Source organism: Callospermophilus lateralis, chromosome 9 (assembly GCF_048772815.1).
Source record: "Callospermophilus lateralis isolate mCalLat2 chromosome 9, mCalLat2.hap1, whole genome shotgun sequence".
NCBI lineage: Eukaryota > Metazoa > Chordata > Mammalia > Rodentia > Sciuridae > Callospermophilus > Callospermophilus lateralis.
In genome coordinates this window covers 90,723,405-90,738,477 of record NC_135313.1, presented here as the reverse complement: position 1 = coordinate 90,738,477, position 15,073 = coordinate 90,723,405, and the positions used below count along the sequence as shown (strand labels likewise).

General features: G+C 42.1%; 1 non-coding gene across 1 annotated transcript; it reads left to right on the top strand.

Annotated features, from left to right (window-relative positions):
* The first annotated feature begins 13,603 nt into the window (after positions 1-13,603).
* On the top strand, positions 13,604-13,675 carry Trnaa-cgc (transfer RNA alanine (anticodon CGC)). The gene has a single exon. It is a non-coding gene; the product is annotated as a tRNA-Ala (tRNA).
* Positions 13,676-15,073: the final 1,398 nt, after the last annotated feature.

The following is a 15,073-nucleotide window of genomic DNA, read 5'->3' as shown; positions in this document are numbered from 1 at the left end:
ATTCGCTCCTATCCTGATTCTTCTCTCAGATCAGGGGGAAGACCTGTGTAGAGCTTCTACTAGTTGACTCCCAGCTCATCCACAGACCTCATCTGCTCTGTCTGCCTCTCCTTTCTGCTCAAGGAAGCTGCCTTCCTGACCAAGCCATGGGCCTCAGGATTGAAAAGTCCACCTTTCTTTCAACAGTTCAGATTCTCTGAAAGTCTAAGAAAAGGGTTCTCTTCTTCCCTTTCGATGTAAGGCTTGTCTAATGAGAAAGTCCCTCCCCAGGTTTCCAAAGGCAAACCTTCTGATTGTTCTTCACTAAAAACCTGTAATCAGCTCCAGCTATTGACAGATAGCAACCTGAAAACACCCACTGGAGACTGCAAGGCCAGGTGAAAGGGCTGTTATTTGTCCCACTGTGGCAAAGGACAATCAGCTTTTGAAATTAGCCCAGAACTATGCCTCTCTATAGTCTAAATTTGTTTAACCTAAATTTATTTCAGTCTTTTTTTCTTGCTTTTTCTCTGAGATTGCCAATTTCAGATATACCTATGGTTTGTTTGCCCTTTAAGTCCAAATGATGTCATTTTTATGTTCTTTAAAATTTGCTAGTCATTTTATTCCCTATGATATTCTTAAATATATTCTCAGGACTCTCTAATGCTTATCCCAGAGCACTGTGTAATTTCACTGCTTGCTATAATGCTGTTTTTGCTATGTCCTTAAGGTTACAAAATGAACAGCCTTGTTTAGGATCTTTGGAAAGACAGATGTTAATGAGTTTCTTATCATTATAAAACATTGGAAGGATAAAGTGAATGACAGATAAAATCTAAAAATTAAGTTGTTTGTGGCACTTGCCTTTTCCTGGAGTTCAGCCAGAGTACATGGTGTTTCCCATGTAGTGTCAGCATCAGGTAAAGGCATAGATCTGTCACTCAACTGGCTATGAAATGAACAACACACTCCCTGATTATTAATTTAAATAGACAAAACGAGTGAATTCCTGCCCCAGCTGTAGCCACCTACAACAGAGATAATGTATACATCTCAGACTCCCAAGAACTAGAAGGAGCCCAACCTAGGAGAGTGGGACTGTATCTGTCTATTGATACACCTCCTCAAACCCAAATATGAGCACACTGACTAAAACAAATATCAAGGACAAAGAAGTATTGAAAAGGAAGTGATGTGAGAAATATGGACCAAGGCTTCTACATCTAGCTGCCTGGGAGGGAGCAAGGTGGTGGTGGCCAACATGTGAGTAGCTCTTTCTTTCTTCCCTTCAGAGCCTCCCTGGGAGGTCTAGACTCAGAATACTAAATTTCCACATATTTTGACAGGGTGTGTCAGTTCAAAGGCATAGAGCAGAGCTTTAGCACTGGGAAGGAATTGAGCTCAGTAATGTATTTCAGGGCACACATTGGAAAGCCCACCAGATGATTTGCATGTCTAATGAATGTTCTTATGTCCCATTGCTTCATTAGACACTTCCCCCATACTGCCAATCCCTTCCTGATCTCTCCTGTTTCTAATCCTTTCTAATATCTGATCTGGTTCACATAACCCATAATTGAAAGTGTGTTTAGTTATTTGTACATAGGGGTTTGTGTGTAAATCTCTGCTTCCCAACTAGATTCTAAATTCACTGGGTGGAGACAGGATCCCTATTAGTCTTTGGTTCCTGAAGAACCTTACAGAAAGACCAAGGGAGTGAAAGCAGAGTTACAGCATTAATTCCTGTCTCCCAGACAAGACAGCTCCCATGACAGACCTAGGAAGATTAGGAAAACTCTGCTATTTCCAGGACTAGGCTTTCCAGTGATATCCTGCCTGAAAGGCATCCATCCCAAAGCTTGGAAAATAGCTTCTCAATATACCAAGAGATTATGGTTGAGGAGTGAGTGGTTCCCAAGAGTGACAGTATCCTGAAGATGGGAAATAGAACCCTGTGTTGGTCTGACCAGAAGATATATGGTTGATAAAATCTCAAAGGGACTTTTTTTTTTCTTTCTTGCAGTACTGGGGATTGAAGCCAGGAGTGTTCTGCCTCTTTGCTATATCCCCAGGCTTAAAAAAACAAAACAAAACTGAAAAACCAGCCTCTACCTCAGAGCAAGGCCTGTCCAAGGAAGGGACATCACCTTTGTCCTTGGAAAGACCCACAAGAGCACTCCTAGGCACATACCACCCTGCTGAGTTGTTTTTCTACAAATAACAGAAGAGATCTGCTGCACCAGGTGTCCCTGCAACCCCCTAGCAGCCACCAATCATCATGAGACAGGGAAATACCTGGGATGCCAGATGACCCTCCCAGTAGTTTATGGTGGTTGATAACGTGTTGGGAAACCATGTAGTTCAGCCACGTACACCCCTCTTTGCTTAAACCAATCAGTTCAAACGAATCCCCCTCTTGTAGTAACCAATCACCCCTCCCCAACTTGTTCCAGCCAGTGAATGTGCTAATCATGTTTTAGAGTTGTTATTTGATTTTCCCACAGTGTGTGATGATTTGCTAAGGGATGCTATGATGTATGTGAGGTCCCTGCCCTCTCCAAAGAATGTATAAAACTGCTGCAGACCCTGGGCTTGGGGCCTCTCAGCGTCACCAGTTGCTGTGTGTGCGCGCGCGCACGGAGGACCGAGTTAGCTCGCAATAAACACCTCTTTGCTATTTACATTGATCTTGGTCTCTGGTGGTCTTTTGGGGGTCCCGAATTCGAGCATAACAAACAAAAAAACACTTTTAATTTGAGATAGGGTCTTTCTAAGTTGCTGAGACTGGCCTCAAGCTTGGGATCCTCCTGCCTCAGCCTCTCCACTTGCTGGTTTTACAGGCGTGGGCCATTGTCCCTGGCCAGCTCAAAGGGACTCAGTGCTGCCCAGTGATTCTTCTACATTTCCAGTCAATTCACTCTCCCACTCTCTTAGACACCTATTTACATATTCTTTCCACAGAACTACCAATGCCTCTTCCTCCTTCCCTATTCCTAGATGAGAATTTTGTTTCTTATTTCCCACTAAGAAAACAGAAGCAATCTAGAAAGAATCTCCGTCAGCTTTCACCACCTCAACTACACATTCAGCTCCATCTCACTCATCTTCCCTCGTTGAATTGTGGCTGAACTGACTGCGCTCCTATTGAAGGCCAGCCCTTCTGTCCTGCACAATTGGCTTCTTTATCTTTTCCCCTCTGTCTACTGGATCATCCTCTTCAGCCTGCAAATCAAAACACAACAAAATCTTCCTGAACCCTGTGTTCCCTTCCAGCCATGTTCCCGGTGTACTCCCTCTTTTTACAGCAGAACATTCAAAAAAGTTATATTTCATCCTTGACTTCAATGCCTTTCCTTCCATTCTATCTCTAAAACCCTTTTAAAGCAGATTTTATCTACACCATGCACCAGAACAATTCCATTTAAGGGCACCAATTAGCTTCACAGTGCTAAACGCAGCAATCAATTCTCAGCTCCATCTAGGTCCACATGGGTGATTATTCCTTGTTTTTGGAAATTTCTTTGCTTAAACAATGAGACCACTCTGAATGCCTTGCTTCCTCACTCAGTCTCTATTGCTGGACTCTGAACCCTGAAGTGGGATAGGTTCCAGCACTCAACCCTTGGACCTCTTCATCTCCAAAGACACTCACAAGATGATCTCATCCAGTTTGATGACTTTCAGTGTCATTTATAGACTGATAATTCCCTAATTTATTGCTTTTATCCTGACCTCTTCTCCAGACTCCAAAGCTGAAAACCCATTGCCTACTTGTCATCTCCAGCTTGGATGAAGAATAAGCATCTCAAATTAACATTTACAAAAACAAACTATTCGCCGCTTTAGACCTCAGTCCAGGCTGCTGTCACCCCTTGCCTGGACAACAGGAATTGCCTATAAATGGTTTTCCCTGCTTCCACTTTTGTCTCTTTAGAGCATCTTCTCCATATAGCAAACAGTGGTATCCTTTAAAAAATAAAGTCAGGTCATGCTCTTCCTCTGATCAAACTCTCCAACTGCTTCTCCTTTCTCTCAGAATAAACTTTAAAGTCCTCAGTGTGGTCGATATTGCGCTACCTATGCTGGTCTTTGCTACCACTCTCATCTCTTTTTTCTACCCCGTCCCTGATCTCACTGTACTCCAGACACTGCAGACCTCTTGTAGCCCTTTAAACACTAAGAAAGCTCTCATCTCAGGACCTTGGCATTTGTTATTCCCTCTGTGAGGGGTGCTCTTTCATGACATCACAGGGCTTACTCCCTATTCACTCTGTGTCTCTGCTCAAATGTCTTCCTTACTATCAGTCACTGGATGCTAACAAGCCCTCCTCCCTTTATTCCCTCTCACTTCTGTCACTTACCCTGCTTTATTTCTATGTGAGTGTACTTTTGTAGCTCTTAGCATTATACATTTGTATGAAACAGGATCCTGGTAGGAAATAGAAGGCACACCCAAGGCGGGGGCAGTTACTGAATGAACACACTGGTTTTCAAGAATGTGGGCAGAGTTAAGGGATGGTGGCATATGAAGGATTTGGCCCTCGTGGAAAGCTATTTTAAAGAAATTTAGGTGGCTCTGAAGTGATAAGGGAAGGAAGTTGATACTGGAAGCTAGAAAACATGTGGCCATGATGGAGAGGACATCCATAAGAAAAATGTAGCCTTTGGTAGAGAACTATGGTCACTGCCAATTACCATAGTGGGCGGGGGCATAGGAGAATAAATACTCTCATTTCTTTCTCATTCTGGCTTCTCACCTCCTGCTGATGTTCCTTATTGGCCAAACCAACCAGAAGCAAGAGGGCAAGGAAACCCAAGTAATGAAACAGATAGAGGTTGGCCTCTGGGGCCCCTAAGAAAAATGGGAAAGGGTGGGAGCAGATTTTGAATAGCACAGAGAATCTGTCTAGCATATGTTCTCTGTTTACTTGTTGATAGTCTTTTTCCCTCACTAGGTTGTAAAACCCATGGAAGCAGGAACTGAAATAGCGCCAGGCACAAAAAAGCTACTCCATAAATGCTTTTGAATATCAATGAATGTATAACATGTGGGCATGTTGTGAAGGAGGCAGCAAGGTAAGAAAAGGGATGAGACCTGTGAGACCAGAACGCTGAGACCATGTGGCTAAGTGGGAAGAGCTGGGAAATCTGACAGCCATCTTCAAGAGAAAGTGGTCAAAAAATGGACACAAAGAATAGCCCAGAGTAGCATCACAAAGGAAACAGCCAACTACAGCATTCTGTAGGACCCACAAACGTGCTGAGGCTGTAAGAAGCCTCCAGCTGCAGCAGCAATGCAGTTAATGGCAGAAAAAAAAAAATTGCTAGCAAAAGAAGAAAGTTCTTGCATCATAATCACTAGAAATTGAAAAACACAGAGACCTCAAGAGCCCTGTAGTCATCCAGGAAGATTAGCATAAAAAGTAAGAACAGATAAACTGAATCCCATTTGTGGCACATCCATGGTTGGGGTGTAGAAGGTCTCCTGCATTTTCATGAGCTTGGTGCTTCGGCAGCTGGTAGGCAGACCTTTGCCATTTCCACACCAGAAAGTCTAATCATAGTCATGCTTTGTGATTTTTAAAAAGATTCTGTAGGAGACTTTATTAGAAAAACAAAGTAATTTGTAGTGCATACTACATAGCAAACAACTGCAAATATGTTCATCAAACAAGTTTGTTTGCCCGAACTCCTTTTTCCTTCTCCAGCTCTTCCACCTTTCCCACCAGGCATGTCAGTTCCCCAACATGTATGCCTACTTAGTCCGCAAAACCCAGGCTTTATTATTATTATTTGTTCTACTTAGTTGTACATAACAGCAGAATGCATTTCAATTCATCGTACACAGAGTGCAACATTTCTATTCTCTGGTTATACATGGTATAGGGATGCACAATTTGTGCAATCATACATGTCCCTAGGGTAATGATGTCTATCTCATTCTACCATCTTTTATACCATCTAACCCCTCCTCACCTTCCCCTTCGCCCAATCCAAAGTTCCTCCATTCTTCCCATGCCGCTCCCCACCCACCCCCATCATAGATCAGCATCCACTAATCAAAGAAAATATTCAGCCTTTAGTTTTTTTGGGATTGGCTTACTTTGCTCAGCATAATATTCTCCAACTCCATCCATTTATCTACAAATGAAAGGCTTTTTTTTTTTTTTTTTTGTCGGTTTAAGGAACATCTACTATTGATGGAGAAAAGCACCTTAGGGCTTCTAACTCCCCAAATCAGAGGAACAAATAAAATACTTCTTCTAAACAGCCACACAGTCTCCCTGACAAGAGGATCATCAATGAGATTTTCTACAACTCATGATATACATATCACAAAAGTATCTATGACAGTAGGTTATTAACCAACTCATGTGTGGGTCATTCGTCTTCCTTTGGTCTTCCTCATCTCCTTGATCTTGTTGCTTCTTGAATCTGAGGTTAAAGAAGCCCCTCTAATATTATCAACCAGACATTCCAAACTGGATGGACTCAACTCACCACCAGCACTGTGCTGTGTGCTGAGGCAGGACAGCTCTACTTGTGGCTGCCAGGCTGCCTGTTTCCCAGATGCTGGTTATGGCTCAGGTGCCAGCTGTGTTACCCTGGAACCAGCTGGGGGGAATAAAGAGAGCAAGAAGAACTGCCCTTTAAGATCCTTCAGCCTGTCTTCTTACTAGCATGAAAGCAAAAGATTAAGCATAAAAATCCATGGTGGGGACAAGATGGGTGATTCTTGGGAAGGGAGACAGCATGTGTATAAGAAGGATAAAGCTGGAAAACTCTTCTGGGGCCTGTGGGTACCCAGGAGTATGAGATGCAGGCTCCATGAGAGGTTGTAGAGCAAGGTGGAGGTGCATTTATTCTGCTGGGGAGATATCTAAAGCCCAAGAGTCTGGGGAGCTTGTTATGCTCACCATGCTGAGAAAAGTGTTCAAGACACCTTTGAGGTCACTTTGTATGAGTGAGTGATGAGGCATAGGGAGGGCTATACTGGTGAAGGCTTGGGGTCTTGAGCAGGGGAAATCTAGTTGAAGACCAGCTGAAGGGGAAAAGGCAGATGATGAGGGGTCAGGGAGGCACCTGAGTACAAAGAACAGAGTGCAACATTTCAATTCTCTGGTTGTACATGGTATAGGGATGCACCATTTGTGCAATCATCATGTACCTAGGGTAATGATGTCCAGTCCATGTCCAATCCAATCCATGTCCAATCTAATCCATATCCAATCCAATCCTCATCCTGCCCAATCCATGTGTGATTTGTCAGTAATATCCCATTCGATCTGCTGGTCATGATATTGAGAGGCAACAGTAACACAATTTGGATAGAGCCACACTTTCTCTGATGTATATCCACCTTTTCCCCTTACTGAGTTAATATAGATGTGCTGCATTTTCTGTGTTTCAGAGTTAATGAGAGAGTGCCTCGATCTGGCTCTTGCCCTTGGGTCTGTGTCGAATCAAAAATAATTCTAGTGTTAAATTAGTGAGAATGAGCTGGAAGGAGTAACCATGGCTGGGTGTAAACTCCCAGGAGAATTTGCAGATGCTGGTGTCCTCCATTTGTTGGATGTTCCCAAGTGCTCACTCCATTCTCCAGATTCAAGGATGGGGGAAGGATGAAGGCTCACATATGCACTGAATTTAGGCTGTGTGAATTCCAGGAGCTGGGGTGCTCCAGGGAGTTAGTCTGTGGAGGGAAGCAGGACTGTCCACAGTTGAGAGTGAACTTCACTTAAACAGGGACTAGTAAGAGGTCTAAATGCTTATGTCCCCCCAAAACACATATGTTGAAATCTCCCCCCTCCCCAAAGGTGATGATGTTAGAATGTGGGGGTCTTTGGGAAGTGGTTAGGTGATGGGGCAAAGCCCTTGTGAATGGAACTAGTGCCCTTAAAAAAGAGGTCCGAGAGAGACCCTTCCTCTCTTTCACTAGTGTGAGGTTAAAGTGAGAAGACAGACTTCTATGAACTAGGAAGAAGGCCCTCACCAGATGCTGCATCATCTTGCACCTTGATCTCAGACTTCCTAGCTTCCAGAACAGTGAGAGAGAAACTCCTGTTGTTGTATAAGCTACCAAGTTGCTATAGTCTGAATATAGTTTGTCCCCACCAAAACTTGTGTTGGGGTGTGGCCCCCAATGCAACTTGTTGAGAGGCATTGGCCTCTAAGAGGGATTGATGCTTTCCTCCCACGAGTGAGTTCTTGTTCTCAGGAGACTGTGAAAGAAGGTTGTTACAAAGTGATTTCCTTTTGCTGTCTATCCCATGTCCTCTGTTTGCTCTTCCACTTTCTGTCATGAGTTGAAGCTATACAAGACCCTTGCCAGAAGCAGAACAGATGTCGGGTACCTTTCCAGCCTTCAGAAGAGTGAAAATAAATCTCTTTATGAGTTTTCCAATCTCAGGTATTCTGTTATAGCAACAGAAAATGGACTAAGACACTAGTTACGGTATTTTGTTATAGCAGCCTTCACAGAATGAGACAGTGACAATCTAGATCTATACAAGCCATCCAGTGAAATGACAGAGCTGCATGGGATGGTGTGCTCTACAGACAGGTGAATCCAAATTTCATGAATATAGAACACTTCATGCTTGTAAAAGGACAACCTAATTTGTATTTTGGCTTGGGAGACAGATTCTCTCTAAGTGTCAGCAAATTTCTTTGAACAGTTGAGAGTATCTGAGGCAGTGAGCAAGGGGTGGCTGGGTGGGCACTTGGTAGACTGGCTTGGTCGTGGGAAACTTCCAAACTCTGCCCTGCACACACTGCTCAACCCAGCGCAGCTGCTTAGAGGGGAAAAAAAAAAAAAAAAAAAAAAAAAAAAATTAGACACCACAAGGCTGCCTTATGGCTCGAGAGCCTCTTCACCTCTGGGTCTGACACAGCCCCTGCTGGCATGTGGTGCTCTGGGGCATGGGTTTTTGAATTTCTGCCTCATTCAAGATGTCTTTGAAGCAAGACTCAGCATAAGCCAGGCTGGGGTAGTGGGCAGGTTGGCGCTTGATCTCCATTCATATTTACAAAGGCTGCTTGAAAAAGAAAAGCCAATTGTAGGGGCGTTCCACTTCCCAGGTAACATGAAGGCTGCTTTGAATTGCCTCCTTGGGCACAGAGGTACTGGGTGGTCTTCTGCTCTCTATCCTTGGTTCCCATTACTAGTTTCTTTCATCTGTCTTCCTCCTTTCCTTCTCTCCTTTCTATTTTCCTTTTTCTTGTCCACAATATTTAAATCAGACTTGATTCTGTCACTACCCCAGGTTTGATTAACTTAGGCAAGCCCTTAATCGTACCCAGCTGCTGATTTCAGATGCAGAGTGGGGAGATAAAAAACTGTCAAGAAGGAAAATGGATGAGCAGCAGCTAAATAGAAGGATCTGCAATTTGCTCAGGCACGGCTTGCCACTTACCTGGCTTATAATTAGAGGCATAAGAAATGTATCCCCCACCCCACCCCAAGATTCGGACTCTGTTTTTCCTTTTCACAAAAACATCTGAATCCCGTCTTTAGTGTGATCTTGTGCTATTTTGCTGGCACTTCCACAATAGCCACCAACTTAGGGACTGGGGAGAGAAGCCAGATATCCCTGCCAGAGAAAATGCATTCCTGAACCTGACATCTGGGTCTTGCAGCTGGAGGGAAGGAGGAGACAAAAAAGAAACGGCCCTGAGTGTCATCAAAGGCAGTTGATGGTGCCAAGCGAGTATGGAAATTACATACAGTGCAGATGCCATTTTCAACATCAGACGAATAATGCGGCTATTTAGGAAAAACAAAGATGTGCTTAGAAATTGATCATCCGTAGTACGTGCAATGAAAATGTTTATAGCTTCCAGGGTGTGACAGGGATGGGCTGCATGCTCACTGCCAAAAGATTCATATTCTTTTCTGACTGTGATTCTGAGAGAGTAAACCTGAAGCAGCCAGATTATTTCCCTCCTTTCATGAAAACAGGAGTGGGAAGAAGTAGCTTGAAAGTGAGCTTTCTGAGCCACCCTACATGCAAGTCCACATTCTGAAGGTTTAGGCCAGCTTTCCTTCTAGGCAGCATTTTAGAATGCTTTGTGTGACAGACAAGGGAAAATGAAAGGAAGAAAGTACACTCAGTTATCTACAGGCCACAATCAATCCCAAAGAATTAGTTCATTGTGTGGAGATTGGGAGAGGGGGAGAGGGAGGAGTGGCCAGAGAGGAAATTGGAAATGCTAATGAGCATGAAAGCACCTTGCTCCCTTTTCCTTTCTTTCCTCTTTTAAGTTAGATCTTTTCAAGATTAAAGGCCCTGAAACACAGAGAGCTAAAAGTACTCAGGTTAGAGGCACTGTACAGATTCACTGTGGGTTTTTGCCAAGTAATGTTGGAAGAAGTGTGGGATAAATGCCAGCTCCAGGCTCAGGAACCAATTTTCAGAAAAGGGTTCTATTACCTTTTGTTATTTGCAAAAACACACATTGTTCTGGAGAAAGGCGTTTTCTCTGTAAAAGTGCCTTTTCCACAGGGAATCCTGCAAGGAGATAGGATTCCTCTAATCTAAAAGATGACTTGAAACCGGGAATCTCATGTTTCTTTTGGAGCAGCAGTGGGTTTAAGAGGTTTTTGTTTTAAAAAACTTATTGTTTGTTCATGTTTAAAGGAAGAATCCTTTGAAGTTGGCAGTGACAATGGTGTTCTGGAACTTCTGGGAATGACGCTCTGAGTGTTCTCAGTGGTAGCTCTAGAACTAATTTTTTTTTTTTTTAATAGGAGGTGCTTAAGGATGGGGATCTCTTAGAATAGCAGTGGTTGGGGGACATGGCTTGAAGTTATGTTTTTTTTCAAATACACTTTTTTTCTCTTTTATTATTTATTTATTTATTTATTTTTAGTTTTATTGATTTTATTTTTTTAATACATGACAGCACATTGCATTACAGTTCTTATTACACATAAAGAGTACAATTTTTCATATCTTTGTATATAGAGTATGTTCATGCCAATTCATGCCTTCATACATGTACTTTGTTTTTTTTTTCCATTACAATTCTTATTACATATATATATATATACCACAGTTTTTCATATCTGTTTATATATAAAGTGTGTTGACACCCAATTCGAGTCTTCATACATTTCCTTTGGATAATGATGTTCATCACATTCCACGGCCCTTGTCCAAATACACTCTTAAAAAAAAAAAAATCTGTCTAAGGATTGAAATAAACTAGATGGTTCTCAGGGAGGGCTGAGAACTACATGCTGAAGTTATGTAGCAAGCATACCATGCTGTCTAGATTATATAATTGTAGTGTCTCAGAGAGGTATTGGAACTGGAGTCCCCTAAATCTCACCCTTGACGCTGCCACTGATCTTCTCATTAGCCTGTATTTCTTTGTTTTCTTGCCTTCTCTCTTCCCTTCCTTCCTCTTTCCCTCCTTGTCTTCCTTCCTTTCTAAGAATAGAACCCAGGGCCTCCTGCATGCCAGGCAAGTGCTTTACCACTGATTCAGACCCCCACTCCTGAGCCCGTTTCTTATAACTCTTTTTTTTTTTGAAACTAGGGATTGAACCCAGGGACTCTTAAACTCTTCAGCCCTTTTTATTATTTTATTTTGATACAGGGTCTCACTGAGTTGCTTAGGGCCTTGCTAAATTGCTGAGGCTGGCTCTGAACTTGTGGTCCTCCTGCCTCAGCCTCCTGAACCACTGGGATTATAGGCATGCACCACTGCACTTGGCTTAAGCTTGTTTCTTGATGAGGGCACCACTGGCATCGTTCATTCTTCTTTATGTGGGACTGTCCTGTCTTGCAAGACTTTCAGTATCTCTGGTCCTGCTCACTAAATTCCATGTAGTGGGGGTGACCATTGTGATGACAACAACAACACAAACACAACAAAACAAAAATTTCCCCAATGCCCTCGCTAAGAACCATTTGTTTTATTTTAATCCTTAGACAGATTTTTTTTTTTAAGAGTGTTATTTGGGGGAAAAAAGAAAAAAAGAAAAAAACAAGTACATAAACAAGGCTGAGCTCCCAAGAAGACAGTGTTATCCATAACTGTTATTCTGTATTTCCTTCCCTTAATTCTATACCCTTCACATGCACAATACATGCCCATAAGTAATGACATTCATTAAAAAAAATTGTTTTCAATTTATTTAGGTTGAGGGTGGGAGTGTAGTTTGAAAGAGTCCTTCACATAGGGGGCCATGCCTGCCTCCTTCTTTTGATTGAGTGTCCCTGGTCAATAGAAAATGTACTGAACTATGAAGCCAATCTGTCATCAAATAGATGCTATATTATGCAAGCTGTTTAACCTCTTTATGTATCAGTTACCTCATCTACAGGATGGGAATAATCTATGTTCTACCTATCTCATAGGGCTGTGAGGACAAAACTATAAATTTTGGAGTGCTTTGGGGAGTTTAAAGCATGATAGATAAATGGTGCAACCTAAGCAAAGTAGGACAAAGGCTCCTAACGTGATCCAGCAACTTCTGAATATATAGCCAACAGAACTATTCAAAGCAAGATCTCAGAGATCTTTTTTCCTAGCATTAACCCATATTCATAGAAGCATTAGACATTAAAGCCAAGAGGTGGAAGCAGCCCAAGTGAATGTCAGTGGATGAATAGATAAACAAAATGTAGTGTCCATATATAATAGAATATTAGTCAACCTTTAAAAGAAAGGAAATCCTGTCATATGCCATGCTATAAGATGGATGAACCTCGAGGACGAATGCTAAGTGAAATAAGCCAATTACAAAAAGACAGAAATGCCATAGGATTCCACATATGTGAGGTAACTGAAGTAGTCAGATTCATAGAAACACAAGTACAAAGCTGGTTACTTGAGCCTGGGGGAGAGGGGCAAGGAGAATCATTGTTTAACGAGTTTAGAATTTCAGATTTCCAAGGCAGAAAAAGTTCTGGAGATCTGACTCACAACACTGTGAATTTACTTGAAGCTATTGAATTTTATACTTGAAAATGGTTTAGATGGTAAATTTTATGTTGTGTGTTTTTTCTACAATGAACAAAAAAGTGTGGTAGAAACAGAAAGTATTTGGATGTAGTTTGTTCCCCAAGAGAGTTCATGTGTTGGTGTCTTAATCTTCAGTGTGGTAGTGTTGAGGTGGTGTGCCTAGTGGAGGTAGGGGTCACTGGGGGCACTTGGAGTAAATTAAGGTAGTTCTAGCAGAGAGTCAGTTCTTATGAGAGTGGGATGTTATAAAAGAGCACACCTGAATTTGCTCTCCTTCTTCTTTTCTTGCCATGTGATCTCTCCCTCCTGCCACGATGGCATTCACCATGATGTGATGCAGCTGTCGGGAGCCCTCACCAGATGCTGAATGGATGGGGCTGCCCAATTTTGGACACTGAATCTTCAAAACCAAGAGTTAAATAAACCTCTTTTCTTTTTAAAGTACTAAGCCTCAGGTATTTGGTCCTAGCAACAGAAAAACAGACAAATGCAGTATGGTTTTCAATCAGAATCTAGAGGTTTGGAGAAACAACAGGAACATTGTATACTACCCAGGGTGGAAAAATTATATCAGTGGGTCCACTATCCTAGAATTCTCCAGAGCACTTATACAGAGGAATACATAAAAGAATAAAGAAGGGGGGCTGGGATATAGCTCAGTTGGTAGAGTGCTTGCCTCGCATGCACAAGGACCTGGGTTCAATCCCCAGCATCACCAAAAAAAAAAAAAAAAAAAAAAAAAAAAAAAATCAGACAAAGAATAAAGCAGGGAGATAATTAATTTTAAAAAGTAGGAAATATACTAGAATTCCCTATGGAATTTCAAAATACATAAGTCAGTGTTTCTTACTACAAATAACAGAAGCTACTATGGCTAGCTCTATTAGTCAGGATCCTTGAGAAAAAGAGAACAAATAAGATCTGTTCATATGTAGAAAGAGATTTATTTTAAGGAGTTGGTTCACATGATTATAAAGAATGGCAAGTCTAAAATCTGTAGGGTGGGCTAGCAGGCCAGAGACCCAGAGAATGTCCAATGCTCAGTTGAAGTCCAAAGCCATCAGGACCAAGAAAAACCTGAAGTTTTAGTTCTAGTCCAAAGATCTTCTACTGCAGAATCCCCTCTTGCTTTGAGCAATCAGTTTTTTATTCCATTCAGGTCTTCAACTGATTGGAGGAAATCTGTCTGCCCTTATGGAGGACAATCTATTTTACTCAAAGTCCACCAATTCAAATGTAAGTCCGATCCACAACACCCTCACAGAAACACTCAGAATAATGTTTAACCAAATAGGTGGCACGGTGGCTCAGTCAAGTTGATCCATAAAACTATCACATTAGCTTAAGTAGCAAAGGAATATCCTGGAAGTATATTTTTCTGATTCCTAGGAAGATTAAAAAACCAGGCTGGGAAGTGGGTGGGACCTGAAATAGCCTGGGGAGTTGGACCCCAACTCATGCCTAATTAGTAAGGCTACCACTGCTATTGTCCCTGCTCCTAGACATTGAGCATGGAGACTGCTACACTCTCTCTGCCACTGAAGCCACTAAATTCTAAATCCTCTTTTACAAATCCAAAAAGTTCTATGCAGAAGCATCTGTTTGGTTGAGCCCCAATCATATGCAGTAGCTACCAGGACAGGATAAGCATTTTCAGCCTTGGTGGGAGGCAGGCTGTGCTTTTCACCAGGACACACAATGGAGAATTTCCTAAGCAGAGGTGGGGGCTCAGATAGTGGAAATTAAAGAAGTGACAAAGATTCACTCCATTTATTTTTACTGATGACCTAACATAATGTTAGGATAGGAAGACTGGAGTGTAACTTTAAAGGTCACCCCCAGGTGATTGATTCTAAATCACTGCCCTTCCTCTGCACTCTCATCATTATGTCTCTTGCTGTTTTAGAATGTGTTACCGTCACAATTATTATAGTCTGCTTTCTCATGTTCAGCTGTGAAACCATAATTGGGGATCTGGCTAACCGTGGGAAAAGATGCCTAAATCTGACTATTCCTTCAGACCTCTCCCTGAAGAGGTTTGCTCTCAGATCCAAGAATCTGAGACCAACTGTAGTTATCTTAATCAACTTACTGGGAGTGTATCATGGCTTAGAGA